Source organism: Theropithecus gelada, chromosome 2 (assembly GCF_003255815.1).
Source record: "Theropithecus gelada isolate Dixy chromosome 2, Tgel_1.0, whole genome shotgun sequence".
Taxonomy (NCBI): Eukaryota; Metazoa; Chordata; class Mammalia; order Primates; family Cercopithecidae; genus Theropithecus; species Theropithecus gelada.
The window spans coordinates 119,005,695-119,032,249 of record NC_037669.1 but is presented as its reverse complement, the minus strand read 5'-3'; the positions used below and the strand labels follow the sequence as shown (position 1 = coordinate 119,032,249).

The 26,555-nt window shown below is 38.4% G+C and overlaps 1 long non-coding RNA gene across 1 annotated transcript in view; it reads right to left on the bottom strand.

Moving 5' to 3' along the window:
- LOC112619737 overlaps positions 1-22,270 on the bottom strand; it is a 31,663-nt gene extending 9,393 nt beyond the window's left edge. The window contains exons 1-2 of the long non-coding RNA XR_003118288.1: positions 21,767-22,270; positions 20,486-20,577 (exon numbers count right to left, since the gene is read on the bottom strand). This is a non-coding gene — a long non-coding RNA (uncharacterized LOC112619737). The remainder of the gene's footprint in view (positions 1-20,485; positions 20,578-21,766) is intronic.
- Positions 22,271-26,555: the final 4,285 nt, after the last annotated feature.

The window sequence follows — 26,555 nt, the reverse complement described above, 5'->3', positions numbered from 1 at the left end:
AAAAACTCTAGTTGGGCACAGTGGCTCATGCCTGTAATGCCAACATTTTGGGAGGCTGAGGTGAGCAGATTGCTTTAACCTAAGAGTCTGAGGCCAGCCTGGGCAATATGGCAAAACTCTGTCTCTACAAAAAATACAAAAATTAGCCCCACGTGGTGGCATGCGCCTGTGGTCCCAGGTACTTGGGAGGCTGAGGCAGGAGGATCACTTCAGCCCAGGAGGTTGAGGCTGCAGTGAACCATGATCGTGCCACTGTACTCTGGCCTGGGAGACAGAGGGAGACCCTGTGTCAAAATAAAATGAAATGAAATTAAAATAAAATAAATTAATAAAGATTGAAAAGTCTGATTCTATGTTTTGATGTTCGATTGTGGATATTTTTAAAACCATGCCCTTCCTTCTTCCCTTCTGCCACACATCTGACCAAATTGATTAAAAAATCTTGGTGCTCCCTTCTTTGATAACAGTGCGTGGTTGAGACCTTGCAAACACCTTTCTGCATGAAGAAACACTCACCCTGGTCCCACCCCAACCGCCTTAGGCCAGTCTCATTTTCTTGCTCTCTCCAAACCATTTTCAGAACAGCGTGGGAGGCCTACCATATCTCCCCAGAAAGTCTCACTATGCAATAAACCTTCTCATCACTTCTTTGAATGTGTGCGGTGTCGTCAATCTTGATACTGGAATCAAAGTCTGGGTGGGGGTCTGTCTTACTTCTGAAAAATAGCCCCAATAATTTATAATTTGGAAATGTCTGTTACTTTTGGATCTGTAATGGCTGGGGTACTGCAAAAGTTTGATATCTTAATCTGTGTATTTATTTCATTGGGGTTGTTCAATTTGTGACAATTAATTGATCTTTACACCTAGGATTTACACCTAGCATTTTTATGCATAAAGAAGTGCCCTTCTTACCTCTGGTTTTGCTTTCCATGGTTTCAGTTACCCACAGTGCAGTACAAAATAAAATTCTGAGACACGGAACAAATAAGGGATCAGGTTCACATAACTTTTATTACAGTATATTATTATAATTGTTATATTTTATGATTAGTTATAGTTGTTAATCTCTTACTGTGCCTAATTTACAAATGAGCCTTTATCACAGGTATGTGTGCATGAAAAAACATAGTCTATATATGGTTTGGTACTATCTGTGGTTTCAGGCACCCACTGGGGTCTTGGAATATATCCCCTATGGATAAGGAGGGACTAATGTATGCTATACTCACTAAAAAGATTAATTTTAAAACTTTATTGGTACTATTCTTACATACTCTCAACTTTGTCTTCTTTATCACTATCTGAACGTATTTATTGAAAAGGGGATAGTGTGTGAGTACATATGTACATAATGGAATGGAGTTAGTAATAGAAGAACAAAACAGACTTTTTTTTAACTTTTATTTTAGGTTCGGGGGTACATGTGAAGGTTTATTACATAGGTAAACTCGTGTCACAGGGGTTTGTTGTACAGATTATTTCATGACCCAGGTATTAAACCCAGTTTGCAATAGTTATCTTTTCTGCTCCTCTCCCTCCTCCCACCCTCCAGCCTCAAGTAGACACCAGTGTCTGTTGTTTCCTTCTTTGTGTTCATAAGTTCTCATCATTTAGCTCCCACTTTTAGTGAGAACATGTGGCATTTGGTTTTCTGTTCCCAGGTTAGTTTGCTTAGGAAAAGAGCCTCCAGCTCCATCTATGTTCCCACGAAAGATATGATCTCATTCTTTGTTATGGCTGTATAGTATTCCATGGTGTATATGTACCACATTGCCTTTAACCAGTCTGTCACTGATGGGCATTTAGGTTGATTCCAAGTCTTTGCTATTGTGAATAGTGCTGCAATGAACATTTGTTGCATTTGTCCTTATGGTAGAATGATTTATATTCCTGTGAGTATATACCCAATAATGGGATTGCTGGATCAAACGGTAGTTCTGTCTTCAGCTCTTTGAGGAATCACCACACTGCTTTCCACAATGGTTGAACTAATTTACATTACCACCAACAGTGTATAAGTGTTCCCTTTTCTCCACAACCTCTCCAGCATCTGTCATCTTCTTTTGACTTTTTAATAACAGCCATTCTGACTAGTGTGACATGGTGTCTCATTGTGGTTGTAATTTGCATTTCTCTAATGATCAGTGATATTGTACTTTTCTTCATATGCTTGTTGGCTCCATGTATGTCTTCTTTTGAAAAGCAGACACTCTTTAAAAAGCTAATCATGAAGCAAGATAGAATTATGTAAATGCTAAATAGAAACACAAATAATATATCCTTGTAATTACAGAAGGAAAATATCAGGTAAAACTTCAGAGGGAAGGTGACATTTTTTACATTGTATAAAAATATAAATATAGTCAGACTAGGTGAAATTACACTGTGCTCATATAAACACTACCCCGATTTTTATTACCATTACCATTAGAAGGTATCTGGACTTTTGCCTATCTTTAGACTTCATATAAATGAAACCTTATAGTATGTATTCTTTTGTGTGTGACCTTTCTCAAGCAGCATTACATTTATGGTGATTCATCCATTTTGCTGCATGTATCTGCAGTACACTTCTTTTCGTTGTTCCATTGTATACCATTGTCTGAATATACAATAATTCATTTCTCCATTTTCCTGTTGATGAACAATGGGTTGTTTTCAGTTTGGGGATAGTATGAATAATGCTGCTATGAACATTTTTTTTAAAAAAAACATATTAATGCATTTCTATTAGTTACATACCTAGAACTGAAATCTTTTGGCATAGCATATATGTATGTTCTAGTTTAGGAGATACTGCCAAACTGTTCTCTAAAGCAAGGGTACCAACTTACAATCTCACCAGATGTGTAAGTTACTCTACATCCTTGCCATGCCTTGTTATGGTCAGTCCTTTTAATATTAGTCATTCTGATGAGGATACAGTGAAATCACATTTGCATTTCCCTGATAAGTTTTAATATTTATTAGCTACTGGATATCTTCCTTTATAGCTTCCCTGCTAAGTCTTTTGCACATTTTCTACTGAAATGTCTTTTTCTTATTGACAGATAGAAGTTCCTTAAATATTCTGGCTATGAGTCCTTTGTGAGTTCTATGCATTGCAAATATATCCTCCCATTTTGTGACTTGCCTTCTAAATCACTTATTGATGTCTTGAATGACAGAAGTTTTTAATTTTACTAAAGTTCAGTATGTCAGTCTTCCTTCACTGTGAGTATTTTTTGTATCCTGTTTAAAAAATCTTTTTCAACTCAAAAGTTACCAAGATAATTTCCTATGTTTTGTTCTATAAGTTTTTTTTGTTTGTTTGTTTTTTTTTTTGAGACAGAGTCTCGCTCTGTCGCCCGGGCTGGAGTGCAGTGGCCGGATCTCAGCTCACTGCAAGCTCCGCCTCCCGGGTTCCCGCCATTCTCCTGCCTCAGCCTCCCGAGTAGCTGGGACTACAGGCGCCCGCCACCTCGCCCGGCTAATTTTTTTTTTTATTTTTTAGTAGAGACGGGGTTTCACCGTGTTAGCCAGGATGGTCTCGATCTCCTGACCTCGTGATCCGCCCGTCTTGGCCTCCCAAAGTGCTGGGATTACAGGCTTGAGCCACCGCGCCCGGCCTGTTCTATAAGTTTTATTGCTTTTCATTTCACATTTAGTTCTATAATCCATCTAGAATTACTTTTTTAGTATGGTGTGAGGTAGGGATCAAGGTTCATTTTTTACATATGTATCTAATATATATGTACATTGAAACTCAGTGTAATTTGATCCATTAAATAAATAAATTAATTCCCAAATCTGAAATTCCCTGAGGTTATATTATTTTCTAGGTTCCCAAACCACTAACTGTAAGGTGGAATCCACCACTAAAAACCCCTCATGGTTTCCTGAAATAACTTTACTGGTAGAGGTGGGAAGAGACCATTATGCATCCTTATTGCCACTGTTAAAGACTCTCAGATTGAAATCTCCTCCCTAACCAGAAATTTCAAAATTCTGAGGAAATAATTTTTGTCCACCAAAATAAGGAATGTCTGTCTTTGGTCTTTTCAGCCCACCACCATACATATATTAAATTATATAAATTAAGTTTTGTTTAAATTAAATTTTATTCCATGTTATTTTGTGGACTATTTTTTAAATATGTTTGAGTTTATGAGTTCCAGTACTCTACATAGAGCAAGTGTTCAGCAAATAGTGGATCACAGCCCACCAGCTATGGGAAAATGTTCTACCTCCCTATGTGCTAACTCACAAAAAGCAGCTAGATGTAGCTAGAAGATCTAAGGGCCTGGCTTTGGATAAAAATTCCCAAGTTCTGGCTCCACTTCTGTTTCCTATGAGTGATGTGACCACAGGCAAATCCCTTACTATCTGAAGCTTCAGTCACATTCTTCTGCTCACATAGGCTAACAATACCCTAGTATTATCATAGGCTTTTTATTAGTATTATCATAGGGTTCTTGTTTAGAGTGCTGCATTTAAAGTAATTGTCTCACTGCCTTTCACAAACAGCACCTAACAACTGTCATCAATTGTTATTTTCTACTACTAATGCAGCAGCACAACTAAATAACCCTTTTCTAAGGATCTTCCATAAAAAGAATCTTTAAAAAAAAACTTACACAAAAGGGTGAAAATGTTGGTTTTTATCTGGTTTTTCTTGATATTCACATACTCAAATGCCCCACCATGAGTTCTCAAGATTCTTTCTCACAGCCAGAAGGCACACTTCATTTTTTGTTTGTTTTTAATTAGAGTTTTTTTAATTTTTGTGGGTACACAGTGGATATATATATTTATGGGTGATATGAGATATTTTGATACAGGCATGCAATTCTTAATAATCACATCAAAATAAATGGGGTATCCATCACCTTTTATCTATCCTTTGTGTTTCAAATGAGCTGATTATATTATTTTAGTTATTAAAAAATATATGATTAAATCATTTTACTATAGTCACCGTGTTGTGCTAGCAAATAATAGGTCATATTCATGTTTTCTAACTCTATATTGTACCCATTAGCTTTCCTCAACTACCCCCAATCCCCCCACTACCATTTGCAATTGAACTTCCAATGAGTTCAATTGTTTTGATTTTTAGATCCCACAAGTAAGTGAGAATATGTGAAGTTTGATTTTCTGTGCCTGACTTATTTCACTTAACACGATGACTTACAGTTCCAACCATGTTTTTGAAAATGACAGGATCTCATTCTTTTTTATGGCTGCATAGTATTCCATTGTATATATGCACCATATTTTCTTTATTCATTGGTAGACACTTAGGTTGCTTCCAAATCTTGGCTATTGTAAACAGTGCTGCAAAAAACAGGGGAGTACAGATATCTCTTTGATATATTTATTTCCTTTCTTTTGGGTATATACTTAGGAGTGTGATTGCTGGATCATATTGTAGCTCAGTTTTAGCTTTTGAGGAACTTCCAGCTGTTCTTCGTAGTGGCTGTACTAATTTACATTCCTACCAACAGTGTACAATTGTTCCCTTTTTTCCAAATCCTTGCCAGCGTTTGTTATTGCCCATCTTTAGATAGGAGCCCTTTTAATTGGTGTGCAATGATAGCTCATTGAAGTTTTGATTTTCATTTTTCTGATGATCAGTGATGTTGAGCACCTTTTCCTGTATCTGTTTGCCATTTGTACATCTTCTCTTGAGAAGTGTCTATTAAGATTTTTTGCCCATTTTAAAATCAGATTATTATATTTTTTCCTATAGAGTTGTTTGAGCTCCTCATGCATTCTGGTTATTAATTTCTTGTCTGATAAGTGGTTTACAGATTTTTTCTCCCATTCTGTGGGTTGTCTCCTCACTTTACTGATTATTTCCCTTGCTGTGCAGAAGCTTTTTAACTTGATGTGATCCCATTTATCCATGTTTGCTTTGGTTGCCTGTGCTTGTAGGGTATTACTCAAGAAATCTTTGCCCACTCTTATGTCCTGGAGACTCCCCCCAGTGTTTTCATTTAGTAGTTTTATACTTTGAGGTCTTAGATTTAAGTCTTCAATCCATCTTGATTTGATTTTTATATACGGCCCAGGATATGGGGTCTAGCTTCATTCTTCTGCATATGAATATCCAGTTTTCCCAGCATCATTTCCTGAGTGTATGTTCTTGGCACCTTTGTCAAATATGAGTTCATTGCAGATATATAGGTTAATTTCTGGGCTCTTTATTCTGTTCCACTGGTTTATGTGTCTGTTTTTATGTCAGTACCATGTTGCTTTGCTTACTATAGCTCTGTGGTATAATCTGAAGTCAGGTAATGTGTTCTCTTTGCTTAGAATATGGTTGGCTATTCTGGGTCTTTCATGGTTCCATATACATTTTATGATTTTTTTTACTTCTGTGAAGAATGTCAGTGGTATTTTGATAGGAATTGCATTGAATCTATAGAGTGCTTTGGATAGTATGAACGTTTTAACAATATTGATTATTCCAATCCATGAACATAAAATTTCTTTCCAATTTTTGGTCTCCTCTTCAATTTCTTGCTTCAGTGTTTTATACTTTTTATTATGGAGATCTTTCACCTCTTTGATTAATTCCTAGATATTTTATTTTTATTTGTAGCTATTGTAAATGAAATTACTTTTTTGATTTCTTTTTCAGATTGTTTGCTGTTAGCTTATAAAAAAACTTATTGGTAGTTTACAAAAATGCTACTGATTCTTGTGTGTTGATTTTGTATCCTGCAATGTTACTGAATTTATCAGTTCTAATCATTTTTTGATGGAGTCTCTAGGTTATTCCAAATATAAGATTATATCATCTACAGATAAAGATAATTTGACTTATTTTTCAATTTGGATGCTTTTGATTTATTTCTCTTGTCTAATTGCTCTAGCAAGGACTTCCAGTACTGTGTTGAATAACAGTAGGAGAAAGTAGGCATCCTTGTGTTCTAGATCTTAAAGGAAAGGCCATCAGTTCTTTCCCATTCAGTATGATACTAGTTATGGGGCCTCATATAAGGCTTTTATTATGTTGACGTATATTCCTTCTATATCCAGTTTTGTTGAAGGTTTTCATAATAAAGAGATGTTGAATTTTATCACATGCTTTTTTAGCATACATTGAAATGATCATTGATCATATGGTTTTTGTCCTTCATTCTGGGATATGATATATCACATTGATTGATTTGTGTATGATGAAACATCCTTGCATCCAAGTGGGAAGAATTCCACTTGGTCATAATATATGATCTTTTTCACGTGTTGTTAAATTCAGTTTGCTATAGTTTGTTAGTATTTTGTTGAGGTTTTTGCATCAATATTCATCAGAGATACTAGCCTGCAATTTCCTTTTGTAATGTGTCTTTTTCTGCTTTTTGTATAAGGGTAATATTGGCCTCATAGAATAAGTTTGACTTTTCAGAATAGTTTGAATAGGATTGGTATTAGTTCTTCTTTAAATGTTTGGTGGAATTCAGCAGTGAAGCCATTGCGGCGCAGGCTTTTCTTTGCTGGGAAAGTTTTGTTATGTCTTCAATCTTGTTTTTTGTTGTTGATCTGGTCGAGTTTTGGATTTCTTCATGATTCAGTCTTGGTAGGCTGTATGTATCCAAGAATTTATCCATTACTTCTAGATTTTCCAACTTATTGACATATAGTTGCTCATAGTAGCCACTAATGATCTTGTGAATTTCTGCAGTATCAGTTGTAATGTCTCCTTTTTCATTTCTGATTTTAATTATTTGGGTCTTCTCTCTTTTTTTCTTAGTTAGTCTGGCTATAGATATGGTGATTTTGTGTATCTTTTCCAAAAACCAACTTTTGTTTCATTGATCTTTTGTATTGTATTCATTTCAATTTCATTTATCTAACCTCTTATCTTCATTACTTATTTTATTCTACTAATTTTGGATTTTGTTTGCTCTTGCCTTTCTAGTTCTTTGGGATGCATCATTAGGTTGTTTATTTGAAGTTTTTCTTCTTTTTTGATGTAGGCATTTATAGCTACAAAATTCCCCCTTAGTACTGCTTTTGCTCTATCCTACAGGTTTTGGTGTGTCATATTGCCATTATCATTTGTTTTAGGAAATTTTTTAATTTCCCTCTCAATTTCTTCATTGACCCCCAGATCATTCAGGAGGCTAATGTTTACTGTTCATGTGTTTGTATAGTCTCCAAAATTCCTCTTGTTATTGATTTCTAGTTTTATTTCATTGTAGTCAGAGAAAATGCTTAATATTATTTCAATATTTTAAAATATTTTAAGACTTGTTTTGTGACCTAACATACAGTCTATCCTTGAGAATTATCCATATGCTGAGAAAAAGAATGTGTATGCTGTAGCCATTGGATGAAATGCTATGTAAACATCTATTAGGTCCATTTGGTCTGTAGCACAGATTAGGTGCAGATTAAGTCCAATGTTTCTTTGTTGGTTTTCTGTCTGCAGGATCTGTCCAATGCTGAAAGTGGGACATTGAAGTTTCTAGTTATTACTGTATTGGAGTCTATCTCTTTCTTTAGCTCTAATAATATTTGCTTTATGTATCTGGACACTTGATATTTAAAATTGTTATATCCTCTTGCTGAATTGACCTCTTCATCATTTATCTTTTCTGTCTGTCTGTATAGTTTTTGTCTTGAAATCTGTTTTGTCTGATATATGTATAGCTACTCTTGTTCTTTTTTTGGTCTCCATTGGCATGGAGTATCTTTTTCCATCCCTTTATTTTTAGTCTGTGTATATCTTTTTAGGTGAAGTGTGTATCTTGTGGGCAACAGATCACTGGGTCTTTTTTTAATCCATTCAGCCATTTCACATCTTTTGATTGGAGAGCTTAGTCCATTTACATTAATGTTATTATTGATAAGAAAGTACTTATTCCTGTCATTTCATTATCTGTTTTCTTGTTGTTTTGCAGTCTTCTCTTTCTTCTTTCTTTCTTTCCTGTCTTCCTTTTAGTGAAGGTGATTTTCTCTGCTGGTATGATTTAATTTCTTGCTTTTTGTGTGTGTGTATTTGTTGTATGTTTTTTGACTTGAGGTTACCATGAGGCTTGCAAATACTATCTTATAATCCAATATTTCAAGCTGATAATAACATAACACTGTTTGCATAAACAAAAAAATAAGCAAAATAAGAACTAATAAAAACTCTATACTTCAAATTCACCCCCTCACTTTTTAACTTTTTGTTGTTTCTATGTATTCTTATTGTACTATGTCTTGAAAAGTCATTGTAGTTAATATTTTTGATTAGTTCACATTTTAGACTTCCTACTTAAGAGTAGTTTACATACTTCAGTTTCAATGTTATAATATTCTGTGTATTTCTGAGTAGTTACTATTGCCAGTGAGTTTTGTACCTTCAGGTAATTACTTATCACTCATTAATGTTCTTTTCTTTTTGATTGGAGTATTCCCTTTAGCCTTTCTCATAGGACAAGTCTGGTGTTGATTAAATCCCTCTGCTTTTGTTTTTCTAGAAATGTCCTTATTTCTCCTTCACATTTGAAGGATATTTTCATTGTATATACTATTCTAGGGTAAAAGTTTTTTCTGTCAGCATTGTAAGTATGTCATGCTACTCTCTCCTGGCCTGCAAGGTTTCCACTGAAAAGTCTGCTGTCAAATATATTGGAGCTCCATTGTATGTTATTTGTTTATTTTCTCTTGCTGCTTTAAGGATCCTTTCTTTATCCTTGAGGTTTGGGAGCTTCATTATTAAATGTTTTGAGGTAGGCTTATTTGGGTTAGATCTGCTTGGGTGAGGTTTTTCTTTAGGTTTCTCTAGGTCTTTCTCTAGGTTTAGGAAGTTCTCTGTTATTATCCTTTTAAATAAACTTTCTACCCCTATCTCTTTCTCCACTTCCTCTTTATGGCCAAAAACTCTTAAAATTGTGCTTTTGAGGTTATTTCCTGGATCTTGTAGGTGCGTTTCATTCTTTTTTATTCTTTTTTCTTTTGTCTCCTCTCACTGTATTTTTAAATAACCTGTCTTCAAGCTCACTAATTCTTTCTTCTGCTTGATCAATTCTGCTATTAAGAGACTCTGATGCATTCTTCAGTGTTTCAATTGCATTTTCAACTCCAGAATTTCTGCCTGATCCTTTTTAATAATTTCAATCTCTTTGTTGAATTTCTCTGATAGAACTCTGAATTTCTTCTCTGTGTTATCTTGAATTTCTTTGACTTTGCTCAACACACCTATTTTCAATTCTCTGTTGTTTCTCCAGGAATGGTCCCTGGTGCCTTAATTAGTTCGTTTAGTGAGGTCATGTTTTCCTGGATGGTCGTGATGTTTGCTGATGTTCATCAGTATCTGGGCATTGAAGAGTTAGGTATTTATTGCAGTCTTCACAGTCTGGGCTTGTTTGTTCCCATCCTTCTTTGGAAGACTTTCCAGGTACTCAACAGGACTTGAATATTGTGATCTAAGCAGTGTTTGCATTAGGGGGTAACTCAAGCCCAGTAATGCTGTGGTTCTTGCAGACTCATAGATGTATTGCCTTGATGTCTTGGATAATTCAGAAAAATTCTCTGAATTACCAGATAGAGACACTTGTAGTCTTCCCTTTCTCCCACACCCCCCCCACCCCCGCAAAAAAAAGGAGTCTCTCTCTGTATACTGAGCCATCTGGAGCTGGGAGTGGGATGACATAAGCATCCCTGTGGTCACTGGGACTGCGCTGAGTCTCACCCAAGGCCTGCTGTCACCACTACCTGGCTTTCACCTATGTTCACTCAAGGCCCTAGTGCTCGGCAATCAGCAGGTAGTGAAGTCGGTCAGGCTCGTTCCTTCAGGCCCTGAGCAGGTCCAGAGATTCTGTCCAGGAGCTAGGGTCTGGAGTCAACAACCTTAGAATTCTACCTGGTGCTCTATTGTGTTGCAGTTGAACTAGCCTTCAAACCACAAGTCACAGTCCTTCCCACTCTTCCCTCCCCTTTTCCACAGGTAGAGGAGGCTTACCCCATGGCCGCCACCACCACAGTTCCATGGGGAGTACTGCCAAGCTACCACCAATGTTCACTGAAGGTCCAAGGGCTCTTTAGTCAGCTTGTGGTGAATGTTGCCTGGCCTGGGACTCATCCTTCAGGGCAGTGGGCTACCCTCTGGCCCAGCACAGGTCCAAAAATGTCATCCAAGAGCCAAGGTCTGGAATGAGGGACTCCAACAGCCCACTTGGTGCTCTATTATACTGTGGTCAAGCTGGTACCTAAGGTGTGAGACGAAGTCTCATTTACTTTTTCCTCTGCTTTTCTCAAGCAGAAGGATTCTCTCCCCATAGCTACTGGAGCTGCAAATGTGCTGGGTAACCAGAACATCTCATAGTCTCACCCAAGGCCCATTCAGGGCCCAAGACCTCTTTAGTTATTAGGTGATAGATCCTGCAAGGACTGGGTCCTTCCCTTCAAGGCAGTGAGTTCCCTTCTGGCCCAGGGTATGTCTAGAAATGTCATCCAGGAGCTAGGGCCTGGAAATGGGGCCTCACGACTCTGATCAGTGCCCTATCCTACTGTGGCTGAGCTGTATCCAAGATGCAAGACAAAAGTCCTCTATACTTTTCCCTCTCTTCTCTTCAAGTGGAAAGAAGAGGTCTCTTTTGGAACTGAGAGTTGTTTCACCTGAGGTTGGGGGAGTAGCAGTATGAGCACTTCCTTAGCTTCCCCAGATGGTGTCTCGGTAAGTCATGTGCCCCCAAATCCACTGGCTCTGAGCCAGCTCAGCACTAGAACTTGCAGTACTTGTAGCCTAGACTGTCTTTCAAACTTATTTAGGGCCCCAAAGCACTTCAGCCCATGGTAGCAAGGCTTGCTAGAACTCCAGTTCCAACCACTGGGGTAGATGATTCCTCTCTGGCTAGGGCTTGTTTAAATAGTCCCTCCATGGTCAGGTATCAGGTGAGTTCAGATTGGTTTTGCTTTCCGCTGTAACAGGGCACCACTGAGTTCAATGTATAGTCTCATGATCACTGCAGTCTCTTTTTTCAAGCACACAGGTTTCTCTACGCCATGCAGCCACTGTAGAGGGATGGAGTAGGGGTGGTGTCAACAATTCAATAGGGTCTTTCCCATTCTCTTCAGTGCCTCTTTCAAAGTTATGAAGTTAAAACCAAGTACTGTGAGTAATCACCTGATTTTTGGTAAGTCTTACAAAGGAGCTTTTTATAGTTGTTGAATTTGGTGTTCCTGGGAGGAGGGAGGGCAGGGAGATGATTGGTGGGGCCTTCTATTCCAACTTCTCGCTCTGCCCCTTTGTCCCCAAAAGCACCCTTTGAAAAATGAATAACATCTTTAATGTTAAGGTTTTTCCAGAGGTGGACAGAGTTAAATAAATAGGTAATAAACATGCCAGCTGTGAAATTAAAGAGAAACGTGTTCCGTGGTTACATTCTTGGATTTTCGTAGTGAGACTGCTTTGGGGTGTCACTTCCAAGATGAATTTTTCATTTGGGCAAAAATCTTCTCTAATTTAATAGGCCTTTAATGATATAGGAGAAAAAAAGAAGAAGAATTATAGTTCATTAAAAATAAGTCAATATTAAGATTATAAAATCTTTTCAACTTTAATTGATATATTAAGAGGAGCCAAAGGCCATATTTCTAAAGACTCAGCTTTATATAGACAGAAGATGAATGTAGCTGTCATAAGAACTAAAGACAACACCTTTTACATTTTATTCTACATAAATTCTAGGGATTACTGTGAACTTATTTAGCTAAGGTAGGCAGAAAGGCTTTTCTCAGAGAGTGAAAAAGACTGACCACTTCAAATGAGAGAACTTACTTTTATTTTTTTTCTGAGTAGTCACTTCTGAAAGATTTTATAGCTTACTTGATTTGATCCCCACATGCCCACCAAAATATATCAGGATTACCAACATCTACTTGATGATCAGTTTCAAAGATGGGGCCAAGAATATCTGAGCTGTGGAGACCTTAATGGGTATGCAAATCTCTCTTCCTTCAAAAACGTGTCTTGATATATAAAGTAAGGATAACAGTAACTATTCATTCAACTTTTCCAGAGTCCCATCAAAGAGGGGATTTCCTGAAACCGTGGTAAAAGTTATTCTTGGCTAATGGGCTTGAAAGGGGTGAGATTCCTTGGCCCTACTTGGCTTGTGGGACAAGAATTTAAATATTGTTTAGGGGCTTCATAGAACGCTTCCTCAATGATGTTTAAATTAGAGGCATTTAATCTTGTTTCAAACTGAAAACTGGACATATATGAGCAAAGGTAGTAATTAACCTGGGTAATAGTGCATTTATTAACAGCTCCCCTCCTCCATTTGCACCCCATCTCCCAAGAAAGAAACCAATCACAACACAAGAAACCGTCAGAGTAAAATAGAATACCAAGATGGCTTTCTGTGATTGTGGGCAATGAGATGTCTACGATAAATCTAGAGAAGAAAAAATCTAAGGCTCCAAACCACTCACTGAGTTTAGCAGTGACAGGTCTGGAAGTTGGCATCTGAAAGCTGAGATCCAGTGAGAGCAGGCTACCTGCACCAACACCCTTCACCTCACACTCGCAGGCTGGCCCTAACCCCTTCTCTCAATGCATAAAATTATCGCAAGTAGAATAGAAGTCTTATTGCCTAAAAGCTATTTGGTGAGAGAGAGCTTTATTGTTAGCTTTTAAATTGATGTTTCAACTACTTGGCTACTGTGGTGAAAAATCCTATATAGTTTTTTATGCACCTCTATACCACAAAATGATTTTTTTCATGCACTAAGTTACTTAAAACTTCTTTAATTAATTTTATTTTGTTAAAGTATCTTCTAATCTCTTAAGGCCTAAAAATCACAAACCAAATACTTCTACTATCCTGCAAAACAGCGGCTAATGGGTAGCCCTAGAATTATATTTGCCTTCAAAATTAGAAAGAAAATATAGATAACCTTTTTCACTCAAGACTTGTGAAGCATTAATACTGAATACTGGAGCATTACAAGTAACATACTATTAAATTTCAGGCAAGCCACTTAACCTCTCTGCCCCTTTCTCCATCTGGAAATTCAGGAGATAAGTAGCCCACATCAACAATACTGCTTCAAAGACAAACTGGTACAAGATTGGAAAGCACTTTACAAATATTAAGTGCTCTGTAATTACTTCTTGTTGTGACAAACTCTATTTTCAGTCCTGTCCAGGAAACAACAAAGAAATGCCCCCTGACTTCCAATCTAAATTGAACAGTACAATCTGGACAAAAATACAGCAGGAAGGCAAATTAGTCTTAAGTAGATCTTTGGCTACTGTGAAAATTGCACTTCTAGGGAGAAATTTGGAGAAGAAATTTTGATGTATTGAAAGAGGTTGTGAAATTACAATAATGCTACACCAGTAACTGATTCTTTTCTTTCTTTTTATATAGCCCAACACATATCTCCTCAAAAATTCTAACTCGAAATGGATACTACAGCTAGGGTAGATATTTTAATAAATGTAAGGCATTGCTACAAGAACAGAGGAAGAATTATCCTGTTTCTATCCTGAAGTTTCACAAATTTGAACCTTGAAGTTTAGTTCACAAATAAAATTTTCTTGCTTATGAAGGTTGTTAAACTGACAAGTTATTTAACCAACGAGGTAGCCTTGATAAAACATTATATTCTCAACTGTTTAATTGATCAATTAATCAACTAATGTTTATTGACCACCTACCACTATGTGTGAGCTCTTATGTGTAATACAATTTTTAAAAAGAAAAAAAAGGAAAAAAATGAAAGATAATAATTCTTGCTCTTAAGAGTTCTGAATCTAATTGGACAGATAAGACACATACATGAGATGAGATAAGTGGCACCACCAGGTTGTCATTGTTACGGGCCAAATGGCTAGTTCAGACTGTAAGTAGGAGACCAAGGGGACAAACATCTCTGGGCTAGGGTGGTCAGGGAGGACTGAACAAGCAGGATAAACACAGGATCTTGGTGGACTGGAGCAAGCAGTGTGGCAGAGTGGGGAATGGAATGGTAAATAGGTGGTTAAAAGTAGGAGAAATGTTTGTGAGAAGAGAAGAACGAATTTGAAGATGGCTGGGTGAAGCAAGGAAAATCAAAGTATAAACAAACTGTACCCTTTCTCTTTCTCTCTCTCTCTCTCTCTCTCTCTCACACACACACACACACACGCACATGCATACATGTGCGTGTGTGTGTGGGAGAGAAAATGTTCAGAGGTAAACGTGCCACAAGTTTAACCTTTAAATATTAAACAAATTTAGGTTTTCGCTGTTTTTCCTCCCTCATCTGCCCCTTCCTCCTTCCCTCTCTCCCTCCTTTCTTTCTTCCTCCCTCCCTCCCTCCCTTTTCTACCCCCTTTGTCTCTCTCTCCCTCTTTTCCTTCCTTCTTTCCTTTAGCCCTGGTCTGCTTAGGAATTGGAATACCTGTCACTTTCAATAGTCCTTGGATGCAAAAACTCAGAAATTCTTGTGACTGCTTCTGAAAAATTTCGGGGCTTCTAGGTCTCCAGATTCCAGAATCCGATAAAAAAGGAGCTCAAGAAGCCACTTAGGTTAGCTCCTCTGAAACAAGTTTGACATCGGACCCCTGCAACAACTTAACAGCTTTCTGGGCCAATCCCAATATAGCTTTGATGCTATTAGAAGAAAACAACTCTGGGAAATCTTCAACTTACTCTATTCAGAAATGAGACCTAAATCTCTCAGATCATGATTGATTTTTTGCCATTTGTTAAATGTGTTATTAAATGTGTTATTACACATCAATGAAGTATTTTGGTAAAATGCTGACAGCCTCATGTTGAAGACCTAATTTCCAATTCAAGAGCAGGCTGCAGGTCAGCAGAAACTAGCTGCGTATATTGCAGTGTCTTCCCCAGTGCTATCCCAGGGACATCAAGGGAGAACAGGAGAGGAGAGAAAAGGGAAGGAACGAAGAGAATGCCTTTCATTAAGGACTCGCATAGGAAATTACCCAAAATGTAAGTTGAGGTGCTAAAGAGCTTGTGTTGACTCTTTTAGATTCCTGATATGTTATATTCACAAATAGCAGCCGTGTCAACTTACTGGGTATTGAAGTAAGGGGAACGGTGGGAAACAGACACATACATGCACACCAGTTACCACCAACATACATTATGCATACAGAAGGTTCTAATTTAGAAAATGAAGGAACTAACATTCATTTCTAGAATAACAGAAAACTATAATTCACTGAACAATAGAGCAGTCATTTTGATAATCATTTTGTTGTAATAATTGTGTTCTTTAATGTAAGCATTTTCATAAAATATATCTTTTGCTTTTCAAACAAAGCATTTCAATCATCAAAGTAGGTCACTGTGGCTTTGAGGACAGTTTACAAATTGGCTCGACTCTGGAGAAAACTTTTGAAGAAAACTCTGTAATGTATGGAAGCCTTTAAAATTGAACTTTATTTGGATTTGTGGCATTTGGAAAAGTGGTCTATAAAAAAATTTGGAATTAGGCCCCATCATATCCATAATCTTTGGGGAAAACTAAGGACATTATTATAATTAACTTTTCTTTCAATGAATTTACTGGAATTAATGAGCAGTTTTTATTCTCTTAGAAAAATTCAACACACAGCTATACATTGAACTAAAATAGAAAAATCAAGATTATTGCATTAGATCAAGCAGTAACTTTATTTTAAAAACCTAATAAAAAACAATTTGCTATGAAGTCTTTTCTTCAAGATGTTTATTTGCCCTAGTATATTCATTTTCTTACTGCAAGAGATCGAGGTTGAGGTTCTTCATACATCTAGAGTTGATCCTCTCTCTCAGTCTCCCCTCTCTCTCCCCCTCTCCAGCTCTGTCTCCCCTCCCTCTTTCTCTCTTGGCAATTCTCCTGAAATGCCTAAAGCAAAAGGGGGTTATTGATGTCTTCCAGGACTTTAATTGCAAGAACAGCTTTATCTCCTAGGCAGACAGATACTACACAAATGTTTGGTTTGCTGCGTATCACACAGTTAACAAGGTTCTTATAGGTTCAAGGAAAATAGATTGTAAGACTTTGCCAGGAGGACTTAACATTCTGGAAAACAAATGAACAGATAATTCTGAAGAAACTGAAATTTTAAAAAATAACCAGTAGTTAGACATAATCCTACAAAAAGAGGTAGAGTGAGAGTTTTTTAAAAAGATGAGAATAAACGTAAAAGGCAACGAAAGAGGTTGTTTTTAAATTCTTAATCAATAAGTACAACTATTCTTAGAAAATGGTCTGTGCATTGTAATTGCCCTTCTTTCTGATCTAACAATCCAATCGTTTTATTCCAAATTGTTTAAACTATAGAAAAACCTGATGAAAATAGCTCTTTCATCAGACTTGCATGTTTCAGCTGAATGCTAAGTACATCTTTCAACTAAGCTTTAAACATGCAGTTCATCTGGAAGCTGGGCGGGTATCTCTTCCATGCTCTTTCCTTGCACTGCCACCAGGAAAAGAAATAATGAAGTGCCTTCATATGCTCACTGTGTGCATGTGTCCAGACTGCTTTTACAGACTTACCAATGGGCTTTATTTGTGCGTAAGTTACAAGACTCTGACATTTACGACCCTCCAGGCAAATGAGAGCAAAACGAAGAGATTCTCAATCTTAAAGCTGTTTACCAGCTGCTGGAAAATGTCGGCTTTGGGCACCCACAACCCATACAAAATTCGAAGGTATTAGAGCTGTCCCTTCTTGTGTCAAACCATAAAACACAAAAGCTGCACAATAGCTGCAATATATTGCCAAACTAAATTAACACATGAGGCAGAAATGACTGTACTTCTGTGAGAAATGGAGTCTTGAAAGGCCAGTTCTTTCCTCAGATCCCACGAGTTAAAGTGCTGAAAAGCAGACATTGTGGTTATGGTTCCCCGCCATGTGATGTTTGTTGAATTCTCACTGGATATCCTAAAACACTTAAGCCTAAAGGGTTTAGGATGTCTACAGAGGCCGTAATTTGGAGACAACAACTTTATCTTTGTGGGAGATGCAGGGTACAATACAAATGTTTGTTGAGTTCCTTCTCTCTTCCTTGACAAGGAGCTTATTAAACAGTTCTCAAGCAGATTTTATGGGAAAGTAAATGATTTCATGGAGAAGAATTCTCATGGCTTAGCATGCTAAAGCTAGAGGCTTCAGTCAGGTGACACTCCAGGTTTATAGGGAATTGAAGGCAAGTTGGAACGCAGTTCATCAAATGTCAATAAGGTTTGAGAAGTATACTTGGATGTGGGGCTTGAAGGAAGATGCCAAGAAATTGCAGACCTGGGAATGGTCACAAAGAGAGAGAGATAAACATGCCAGGTGAATGTGGAAGGTGAGAGGAGACGTCACAGGGTACCTAGAGATTTTCTAATCCAAAGACTATTCTTCAGGTTGGAGAAATTTCTCTTACATTAAGGAGACTACTTGGGCCATAAGTGTTTAGGATGGATAGTCAGAATAATAGAATTTTCAAACTGCTAGGAATGTGACATATTTATAAACCATACATATTTATAAACCATCCTACCTCTGCTTTTGTTTTTCCAGGGGCTTCCCATTGCGTTTCAAATGAAACCCATGGTTTGGCCTTCCTTGTGCCTCCACAGCCCTGCAGCATGTGGCCTTTCAGGCTTTGCCTCAGCCTGCTCTCCCTGGGGCCCCTCTCGTGTCAGTCCTCAGGCTGACCTGTCTTGCCAGCCTCAGTGCCCCTGGCCATCATGCAGCTTCAGCCTAATGTTTTTTCTTCACCTTTCATTGGATTCATTGTGTTTGTGTTTAGTCTACTTCCACTACAGAGTGAGTTCCATAAGGTCAAAAAGCATGCCGCTCTCATTCTCCATTTTGCCATCAACATGTATCATAATACCTGGCTTCTGGTAGTTGCTACACAAATACTTGTTCAACAGAAGAATACGAATGAGGTCACTGGGGTCAAAACAGGTAGAGTAATTTCCTCAGACTCTCCCAAATCATTAATAGCAGAACTAGGCTAAGAACTCAAGTTTCCTAAGAAATACTGATTTCTAAGCGTGGTTAGAATATTCTCAGGTAAGAGTTCATTGATATTTCTGCAGTTAGCATTTATGCTTTTGGAGAGATTTGGGAGGAGAAGCTTTTTTTTTTTTTTTTCCAGGACACTATTGAACCCAATTGCTGTATGAGCATCAGGAGGGTAAACTGGGTTGTATATATTGTAGTCGTTTCTCCTTGGCCGTGTTCTACCTCCCAAATCCTCTTTAGGGTTTTCATCCTATTTGCTCTTGTCCAGAGCTACTCCTTGAATCCTATGCGCACTGGTCCTCACTCTCTGATTTTTCTTCTTTTCTTATCGTTAGTACATGCTCTTCTCTGCCCTTTGGAATGTCCTATCTATGCACCAAGGTAATTAATTTGGGATAGAATTGCAGCTTTTTAATTTCCAGTGCTTATTTATGGGAAGGGCGAGGGGAAGCAAGACAGAGGGAAGGGACAAGGTGGTTAAATAGCATTCTGTTGTCAGCCTAGGTATGAAGCCAGCCCTTTATTGGATGTTATCTTGGCTCTGCCTGTGTTAGAGAGAGATAATTTGTTTACTTTTTTGTTAATATTTTAAAAGGAAATCTCGATACTGGTTTTGTAACTCCCCAGAGAATCTTCAGTAGCATAAAGGGTGTTACAAAATTCTAAAGTCTCAAGAAGCAAAACCACTTAAACTAATAAACATGTCATATAATACTTTGTGGGGCCTGGGGAAGGATAATATCATGAAATCAAGCAATGATCAGCTTTTTAAAACTCCCAAAAGGACAATCATCACAGGCTGAGTAATTTGTTGTTGGTGTTAGTTTTGTTTTGTTTTCTTAGTTTCATCTTTCCTCCATAATTATCCTGTTTGTGCTCATAAATGCTTTTGTGGGAATAATATTTACGAATAATAGCTACTTTTTACTGAATACCTACTGTGTGCCAGGCACTTTACATTGTCTCAAATCCTTATCATAACCTTAATAGGTAGATATGGTTATTCATATTTCAAATGAGAAAATTAACACCTAAAGAAGTTGTGTAAGTTGCTCAAGATCACATAACAAGGACTGTCAGACCACCCAAGCCTGTACCTACCTTCAGTAGCTGTGCCCTAGGGTGGCTGGAGATCAATGTCCATTGGCCCAAATACACAATCTAAGGAAAAAGTCTTGTGTTTGTTATGCAAAGCCTGCTTCAAAATAATTCACTTGATCTTCTCATCTCTCTTCCAACAAATTTGCCACCTTGGGGTTCATTCTATGTAGAAATTCTAGACGTGAAAGTACTTTGCAATATGTCATGTTATATGCAAACAAAATTAAGTAAATTTGAACTTGAACCATTGGATCAGAGTCTAGTGTACTGGATATTATATCAAGGCCAGCAGACTAAATTTTTAAATAGCAAACAGCCTTTTTACTTATTTTCTCAAGCTCTCCATATATCTATGATGCTCTTGTTTGGTGTTACCTACCCAATTGTGAACTGCACTAAGACATGGGGTAGGCTGAGCCTGGTGGCTCATACCTGTAATTCCAGCATTTGGGGAGGCCAAGGTGGGAGGATCACTTGAGCCCAGGATTTTGAGATCAGCCTGGGCAATATAATGGACCTTGTCTCTGCAAATAATAATTCAAAAAAAAAAATTAGCTGGGAGTGGTGGCACATGCCTGTGGTTCTAGCTACTAGGGAGGCTGAGGCAGGAGGGTCACTTGAATCTGGGAGGTTGAGGCTGCAGCGAGCTATGATTGCACCACTGCACTCCAGCCTGGGCGACACAGTGAGACTGTCTCAATAACAACAATGGCAACAACAACCAAAAGATATGAGGTACGTATTTGATCTTTCAGAAAGCATCAGGCTCTTGGGGAGCCCACAACCATAGAACTTCTTTGTTTAATATAAACACAGACAGAAACTCAAATAAATGTGTCTAATTTACGTTCATGTTTCTATCGTTTCATTGCTGGCAGTGATAGCCAGAAACTGAGGACCCTGAAGTCGCCTTTGATACAAATTCCCTCTCCCAGAGTCCTCTCTCCACCTCTGGCCCCCTCACAGTGAGCTTCAACATTCCTCACAACCAAAAAACACAACAAAGCCGGGCATGGTGGCTCACGCCTATAGTTCCAGCACTTTGGTAGGCCGAGGCGCGTGGATCACTTGAGGTTAGGAGTTCAAGACCAGCCTAGCCAACATGGCAAAACCCAATCTCTAATAAAAATACAAAAATTAGCTGGGCATGGTGGTGCATGCCTGTAATCCCAGCTACTTAGGAGGGTGAGGCAGAAGAATCACTTGAACCAGGGAGGTGGAGGTTGCAGTGAGCCGAGATCATGCCACTGCACTCCAGCCTGGGCGACGGAACAAGAGTCTTTCACACACACACAAAAAACAAAAAACCCATGCCTCTTGGAATTTAGGCAATGTATGATTAGGCAAGTATTAAAAGTTATTTTAAAGGCTAAGTAATAATATTTGGTGATACTTTTGGTCAACTAAAAAAAGCAGAAAGCAGAATTTTCTCTCTGCTATTGTGTCAAAAGAGTATTTTTGAAATATTAAAGGCCTCCCCAGTGTTTCGTTTTCTGCCTTGACCTTTGCCTTCATTCAAACACCAGATTAGACCTTCATCTCAGGAAGAACTCAGGATGGCAACAAGCACCAAAAAGGAATCTTTTCACATTTCTACGTTTTTTAAGTCTAGCTCCTTAGGAGAACTCCTCGTCTCCTTAGGAGACTCAAACTAGAAAAAGATTGGAAAAGGAGAGTTGGAGAAGCAGAGAGGGCGGTGGCGTCGTTAGGTACCCGAGAGATGGGTCTGCGCTTTACTCCACAGGCTGAGCTTGGGAAAGGAGGCAAGACCCTGAGAAGAAATGGCAGCATGAAAAGTATTGGGGAGGATGCAGAGTTCCCAGCCCCCGCACACTGTAGGCGTTGAAAAATGATCTCCTCACACCCCAAAACAGCACAAAATAGCCCTGAAACCAGATGGGGACACGTGGGTGGAAACAAGGGGGTTTTCTTCAGTGGCTGGCACTAAACAGCACCTAAGGAACAATCAGGATGAAGGTCTCAGCCGATGCCGCTGTGGCTAGAGGACGGTGAGGATTTGATGCAACTCAGGGAAAAGTGGGGGAGGCTTGGCAAGAATGGAATTTGAAACAGGAATCAATGTATGGAGTCAGAGGAAAGTGCAGTAGGTATTTTGCTTTTCTGCATTTAAGGACTAAATTTTATACCTCCTAACCTGTGATTAAAACAAGAGATGAGGAGTGACATTAAAAAATGAAGAAAATTTTTCTGGATTTCTCTGAACCTCCACTTCTTCGAAAGAAGAATAATTAAAATGTTTAGAACCCAGAATTAGTGTGCGCAGAAGCAATAATAGACTACTATCTAATATATTAAAGTAATTATTTGTTGAGGTCATTAGATTGTAAATTTTTCTTTCATTTTTATTTCCCATGTTTATGGAGATTTTTGTTGTTGTTCCTGTTGTTTTAAGAAATAAGATGAAGAGAAAGGACAGAGCAAAAAAGGAAGTAAAGAAAGAAAAAAGACAGTAAGAAAAAAGGACTTTTAAGTAGTATTGTGTAGTTAGAACATATTACCAGTGGTTTAAAAAAAAATGAGGTTGGAAATGTGAATGGGGAGAAATTTTAAAGCATCTAAAGTTTCAGACTAAGAAATGTGGACAGTATCCTATAATCAATGAAGGGCCACGTGGACTGCATCCTGTAATCATGGAAGGGTTTTAAATATTGGAGTAACATGGTCAAATCTACGTTTAAAAGCATTCTGGTCATTTCGGAGTGAGATTCCTAAGAACAAAGGCAGTGAAATAATTCCCAGACAATTGCAGTAACATAGACATAAAATCATGGGGGCACCCAGGCAGCGGCAGCAGGGATGAAGAAGCAGGAGTGGATCATAATTTTTAAAGAGGTAGCAACTTAGTTAATGATTGGTTCCGAGAGAAAAAAAAAATCATTGCTGAGACTATCCTGATGTATGGAATCTTCAGCCACAGCTTGAAAGCGCTCCTGTTTTAAGAGGAGATTAAGCATCTTGAGTGTCATTTTGAAACTGGACAGAATTGAAGACTGCTAATGAATGTTGGCCACTTAGCAACCACAAAGCAGCTTTGGGCAACAGCCACAGACGAGCTGTCCTGTGGCTCTGAGCCACCTACTCCCTCTACTCTAAGCCACCTGACAGCTGATGGGAAATGCCTCCAGCCAGAACTCAAATAAAGCCCTGAAACTTCCAGAGCGTCACTAGGAGGACACTCTCTTCACTGGGAAGGGAAGAGCTGAGTCCAGAGCCCCTGACTCCATTTCCTAATCCATTCCCTTGCACGACATTCTGTCCCAGTGAAGTGTGAGATGGCCACAATGATCTTCCCTTTTTGCTCACAACAAGCAGAAACAAGGCCAGTGTGTTCAAACCAGTGTTTATTGAAGGCTCAAGGATTACACAAAGTAAATACATCTGGAGAGCAGCATGAATCCTGGTAACTCTTAAGACACAGCTCACTCTCTGAAGATCACAAGGCCCATCTCATCTTTGTGAGCCCCCGGAAAGAAGTGAGAACAGCCTGTATTTTTCATCCATGGTCCCACATTTCTTTCACTTGATAGAAGCCATCCCTAAATCTCACCACCCCAGAGTCGCAGCATTCCGTGTGAATAATTTGTATTCTGGGTTTGTTTTATTTCTAGCTGTCCTTTGTCCCCAAAAGCCCTGAGATATTTGTAAAGATTTGAATTAATAAAACAATCTTAAAGGTTTAAAAATTGGGGAAAATTTTAAAAATTGCTCAAACATTTTTAAAACCTTCATAACACAACTATCAGTGTTTTCATATATTCCCTTCTAGTTTTCTTGTATATATTTTATATAGTTTTAATTGTACAATATATATACACACTTGTTTTTTTGGTATCATTATACCATTTTTTCATATTGATTTTCAGCCTTCATTGTATCTTTTTTGATGATTCCTAAAGTGCCATCGTTATATTACTATTTCTATGTTTAGGGCTATTATATCTCTTTCATTTTCAAATTATTTTTAAAGTCATTTTTTTCTGAGTATACAAACACGCTATAGAACATTTAAAATAAAAAGAAAACAATAAAAAGTTGTTTATGCAGTACATGAAATTGTGATTTACAAATGTACAGATTTGATTTCCACTTTTGTTCCTTGATTTTAACCTCACACCGTTACTCCAGGAAAGGGGTTCTCGGGCTATCATCAGGCATTTGTTCCTATTGCCTCAGTGCAGAATCCCTGGCTGCACATCGCCACCTCAGACCAGATCCAAATCTTGGTTTCCACCAGCAGCCACCCCAAGGTAGCTCTCCTCCTCCCAGTGACCTGCTCCTCAAGGCCTCAGCTCTTTTCCCCCATTTTCTTTTTATTATTATTATTATTTTAATTGACATAAAACTGTATGTATTTATGGGGTACTGAGTGATATTTCTTTCTTTTTTTTTTTTTTTTGAGACGGAGTCTTGCTCTGTCACCCAGGCTGGAGTGCAGTGACGTGATCTCGGCTCACTGCAAGCTCCGCCTCCCGGGTTCAAGCAATTCTCCTGCCTCAGCCCCCCAAGTAGCTGGGACTGCAGGCGCCCACCACCGCTTGGCAATTTTTTTTTTGTATTTTTAGTAGAGATGGGGTTTCACCATGTTAGCCAGGATGGTCTGGATCTCCTGACCTTGTGATCCGCTCACCTCGGCCTCCCAAAATGCTGGGCCAAGGTGCAGGCTTGAGCCACTGCACCTCTCCCTAAGTGATATTTCAGTACATGTATACAATATGTAATGATCAAATCAGGGTAATTAGCATATCCATCACCTCAAAATTGATTATTTCTCCATGTTGGGAACATCCAAAATCTTCTCTACTAGGCCGGACACAGAGACTCACACCTGTAATCCCAGCACTTTGGAAGGCCGAGGCAGGTGGATCAACTGAGGTCAGGAGCTCGAGACCAGCCTGGCCAACATGGTGAAATCTCATCTCTACTAAAAATACAAAAATTAGCTGGGCATGGTTGTGTGCACCTGTAATGCCAACTGCTCGGGAGGCTGAGGCAGGAGAATCTCTTCAACCCAGGAAGTGGAGGTTGCAGTGAGCCAAGATTGCACCACTGCACTCCAGCTTGAGTGACAAGAATGAAACTCTATCTCAAAACAAAAACAAAAACAAAAACCCTCTCTTCTAGCTATGTGAAAGTATGTAATAAATTATTGTTAACTATAGTCACCCTACAGTGCAATAGAACACTAGAACTTAATCCTGTTGTCTAGCTATAATTTTATGCCTATTAACCAACCTCTCCCTATCTCCCCTCCCAGTCACTAGTTTCCAGCCTCTAGTTACCACTATTCTACTTCTACTTCTATGAGATCAAATTTTTGAGCTTCTGCAGATGAATGAGAACATGTGGGACTTACTTATCTTTCTGTGCCTGGATTCTTTCACTTAATGTCCTCCAGGCTCATCCATGTTGCCACAAATGACAATATTTCATTCTTTTCTATGGTTGAATAATGTTCCATTATTGCATTAGTCCATTCTTGCATGCTATCAATACCTGAGATTGGGCAATTTATAAAAAAAAGAGGTTTAATTGGCTTGCAGTTCTGCAGGCTGTACAGGAAGCATGGCTGGAGAGGCCTCAGGAAACTTAACAAGCATGGTGAAAGGTGAAGAAGCAGCAGGCATGTCTTACATGGTTGGAGCAGATGGAAAAGAGAGATGGGGGAGGTGCCACACACTTTTAAACAACCAAATCTCACGAGCGCTCACTTACATATCGTGAAAGCAACATTGAGGGGGAAATTAGCCTCCTGAACCAATCACCTCCCACCAGGCCAAACCTCCAACATTGGGGATTACAATTTGACATGAGATTTGGACGGGGACACAGACCCAAACCATATCAGTTATATACATCATGGCCACTTTGGTTGTTTTCATATCTTGGTTATTGCAAATAGTGCTGTGCTAAGCATGGGAGTAAAGATATCTCTTCGACATACTGATTTCTTTTTCTTTGAATACACTTGGTGGTGGGATTGTTAGATCATGTGGTAGTTCTGGTTTTAGTTTTTTGAGGAACTGCCATACTGTTTTCCATAATGGCTGCACTAATTTATCTTCCTTCCTTCCTTCCTTCCTTCCTTCCTTCCTTCCTTCCTTCCTTCCTTCCTTCCTTCCTTCCTTCCTTCCTTTCTTTCTTTCTTTCTTTCTTTCTTTCTTTCTTTCTTTCTTTCTTTCTTTCTTTCTTTCTTTCTTTCTTTCTTTCTTTCTTTCTTTCCTTCTTTCTTTCTTTCTTTCTTTCTTTCTTTCTTTCTTTCTTTCTTTCTTTCTTTCTTTCCTTCTTTCTTTCTTTCTTTCGGAAGAAAGAGGCTCTTCTAGACTTCCACCTCTCTTGTAAGACCAGCAGAATCTCCCATAGTGTATATTCTCTGGGACTGGTTGCTCTGCATGGGGAACATGCCTTAGAGCTCCTAGTCTGCAGCACCCACAATGCCCAAAGCAGATATTGGCAGCTTTCTTAGCAGCAAAGGTTTTTGAAG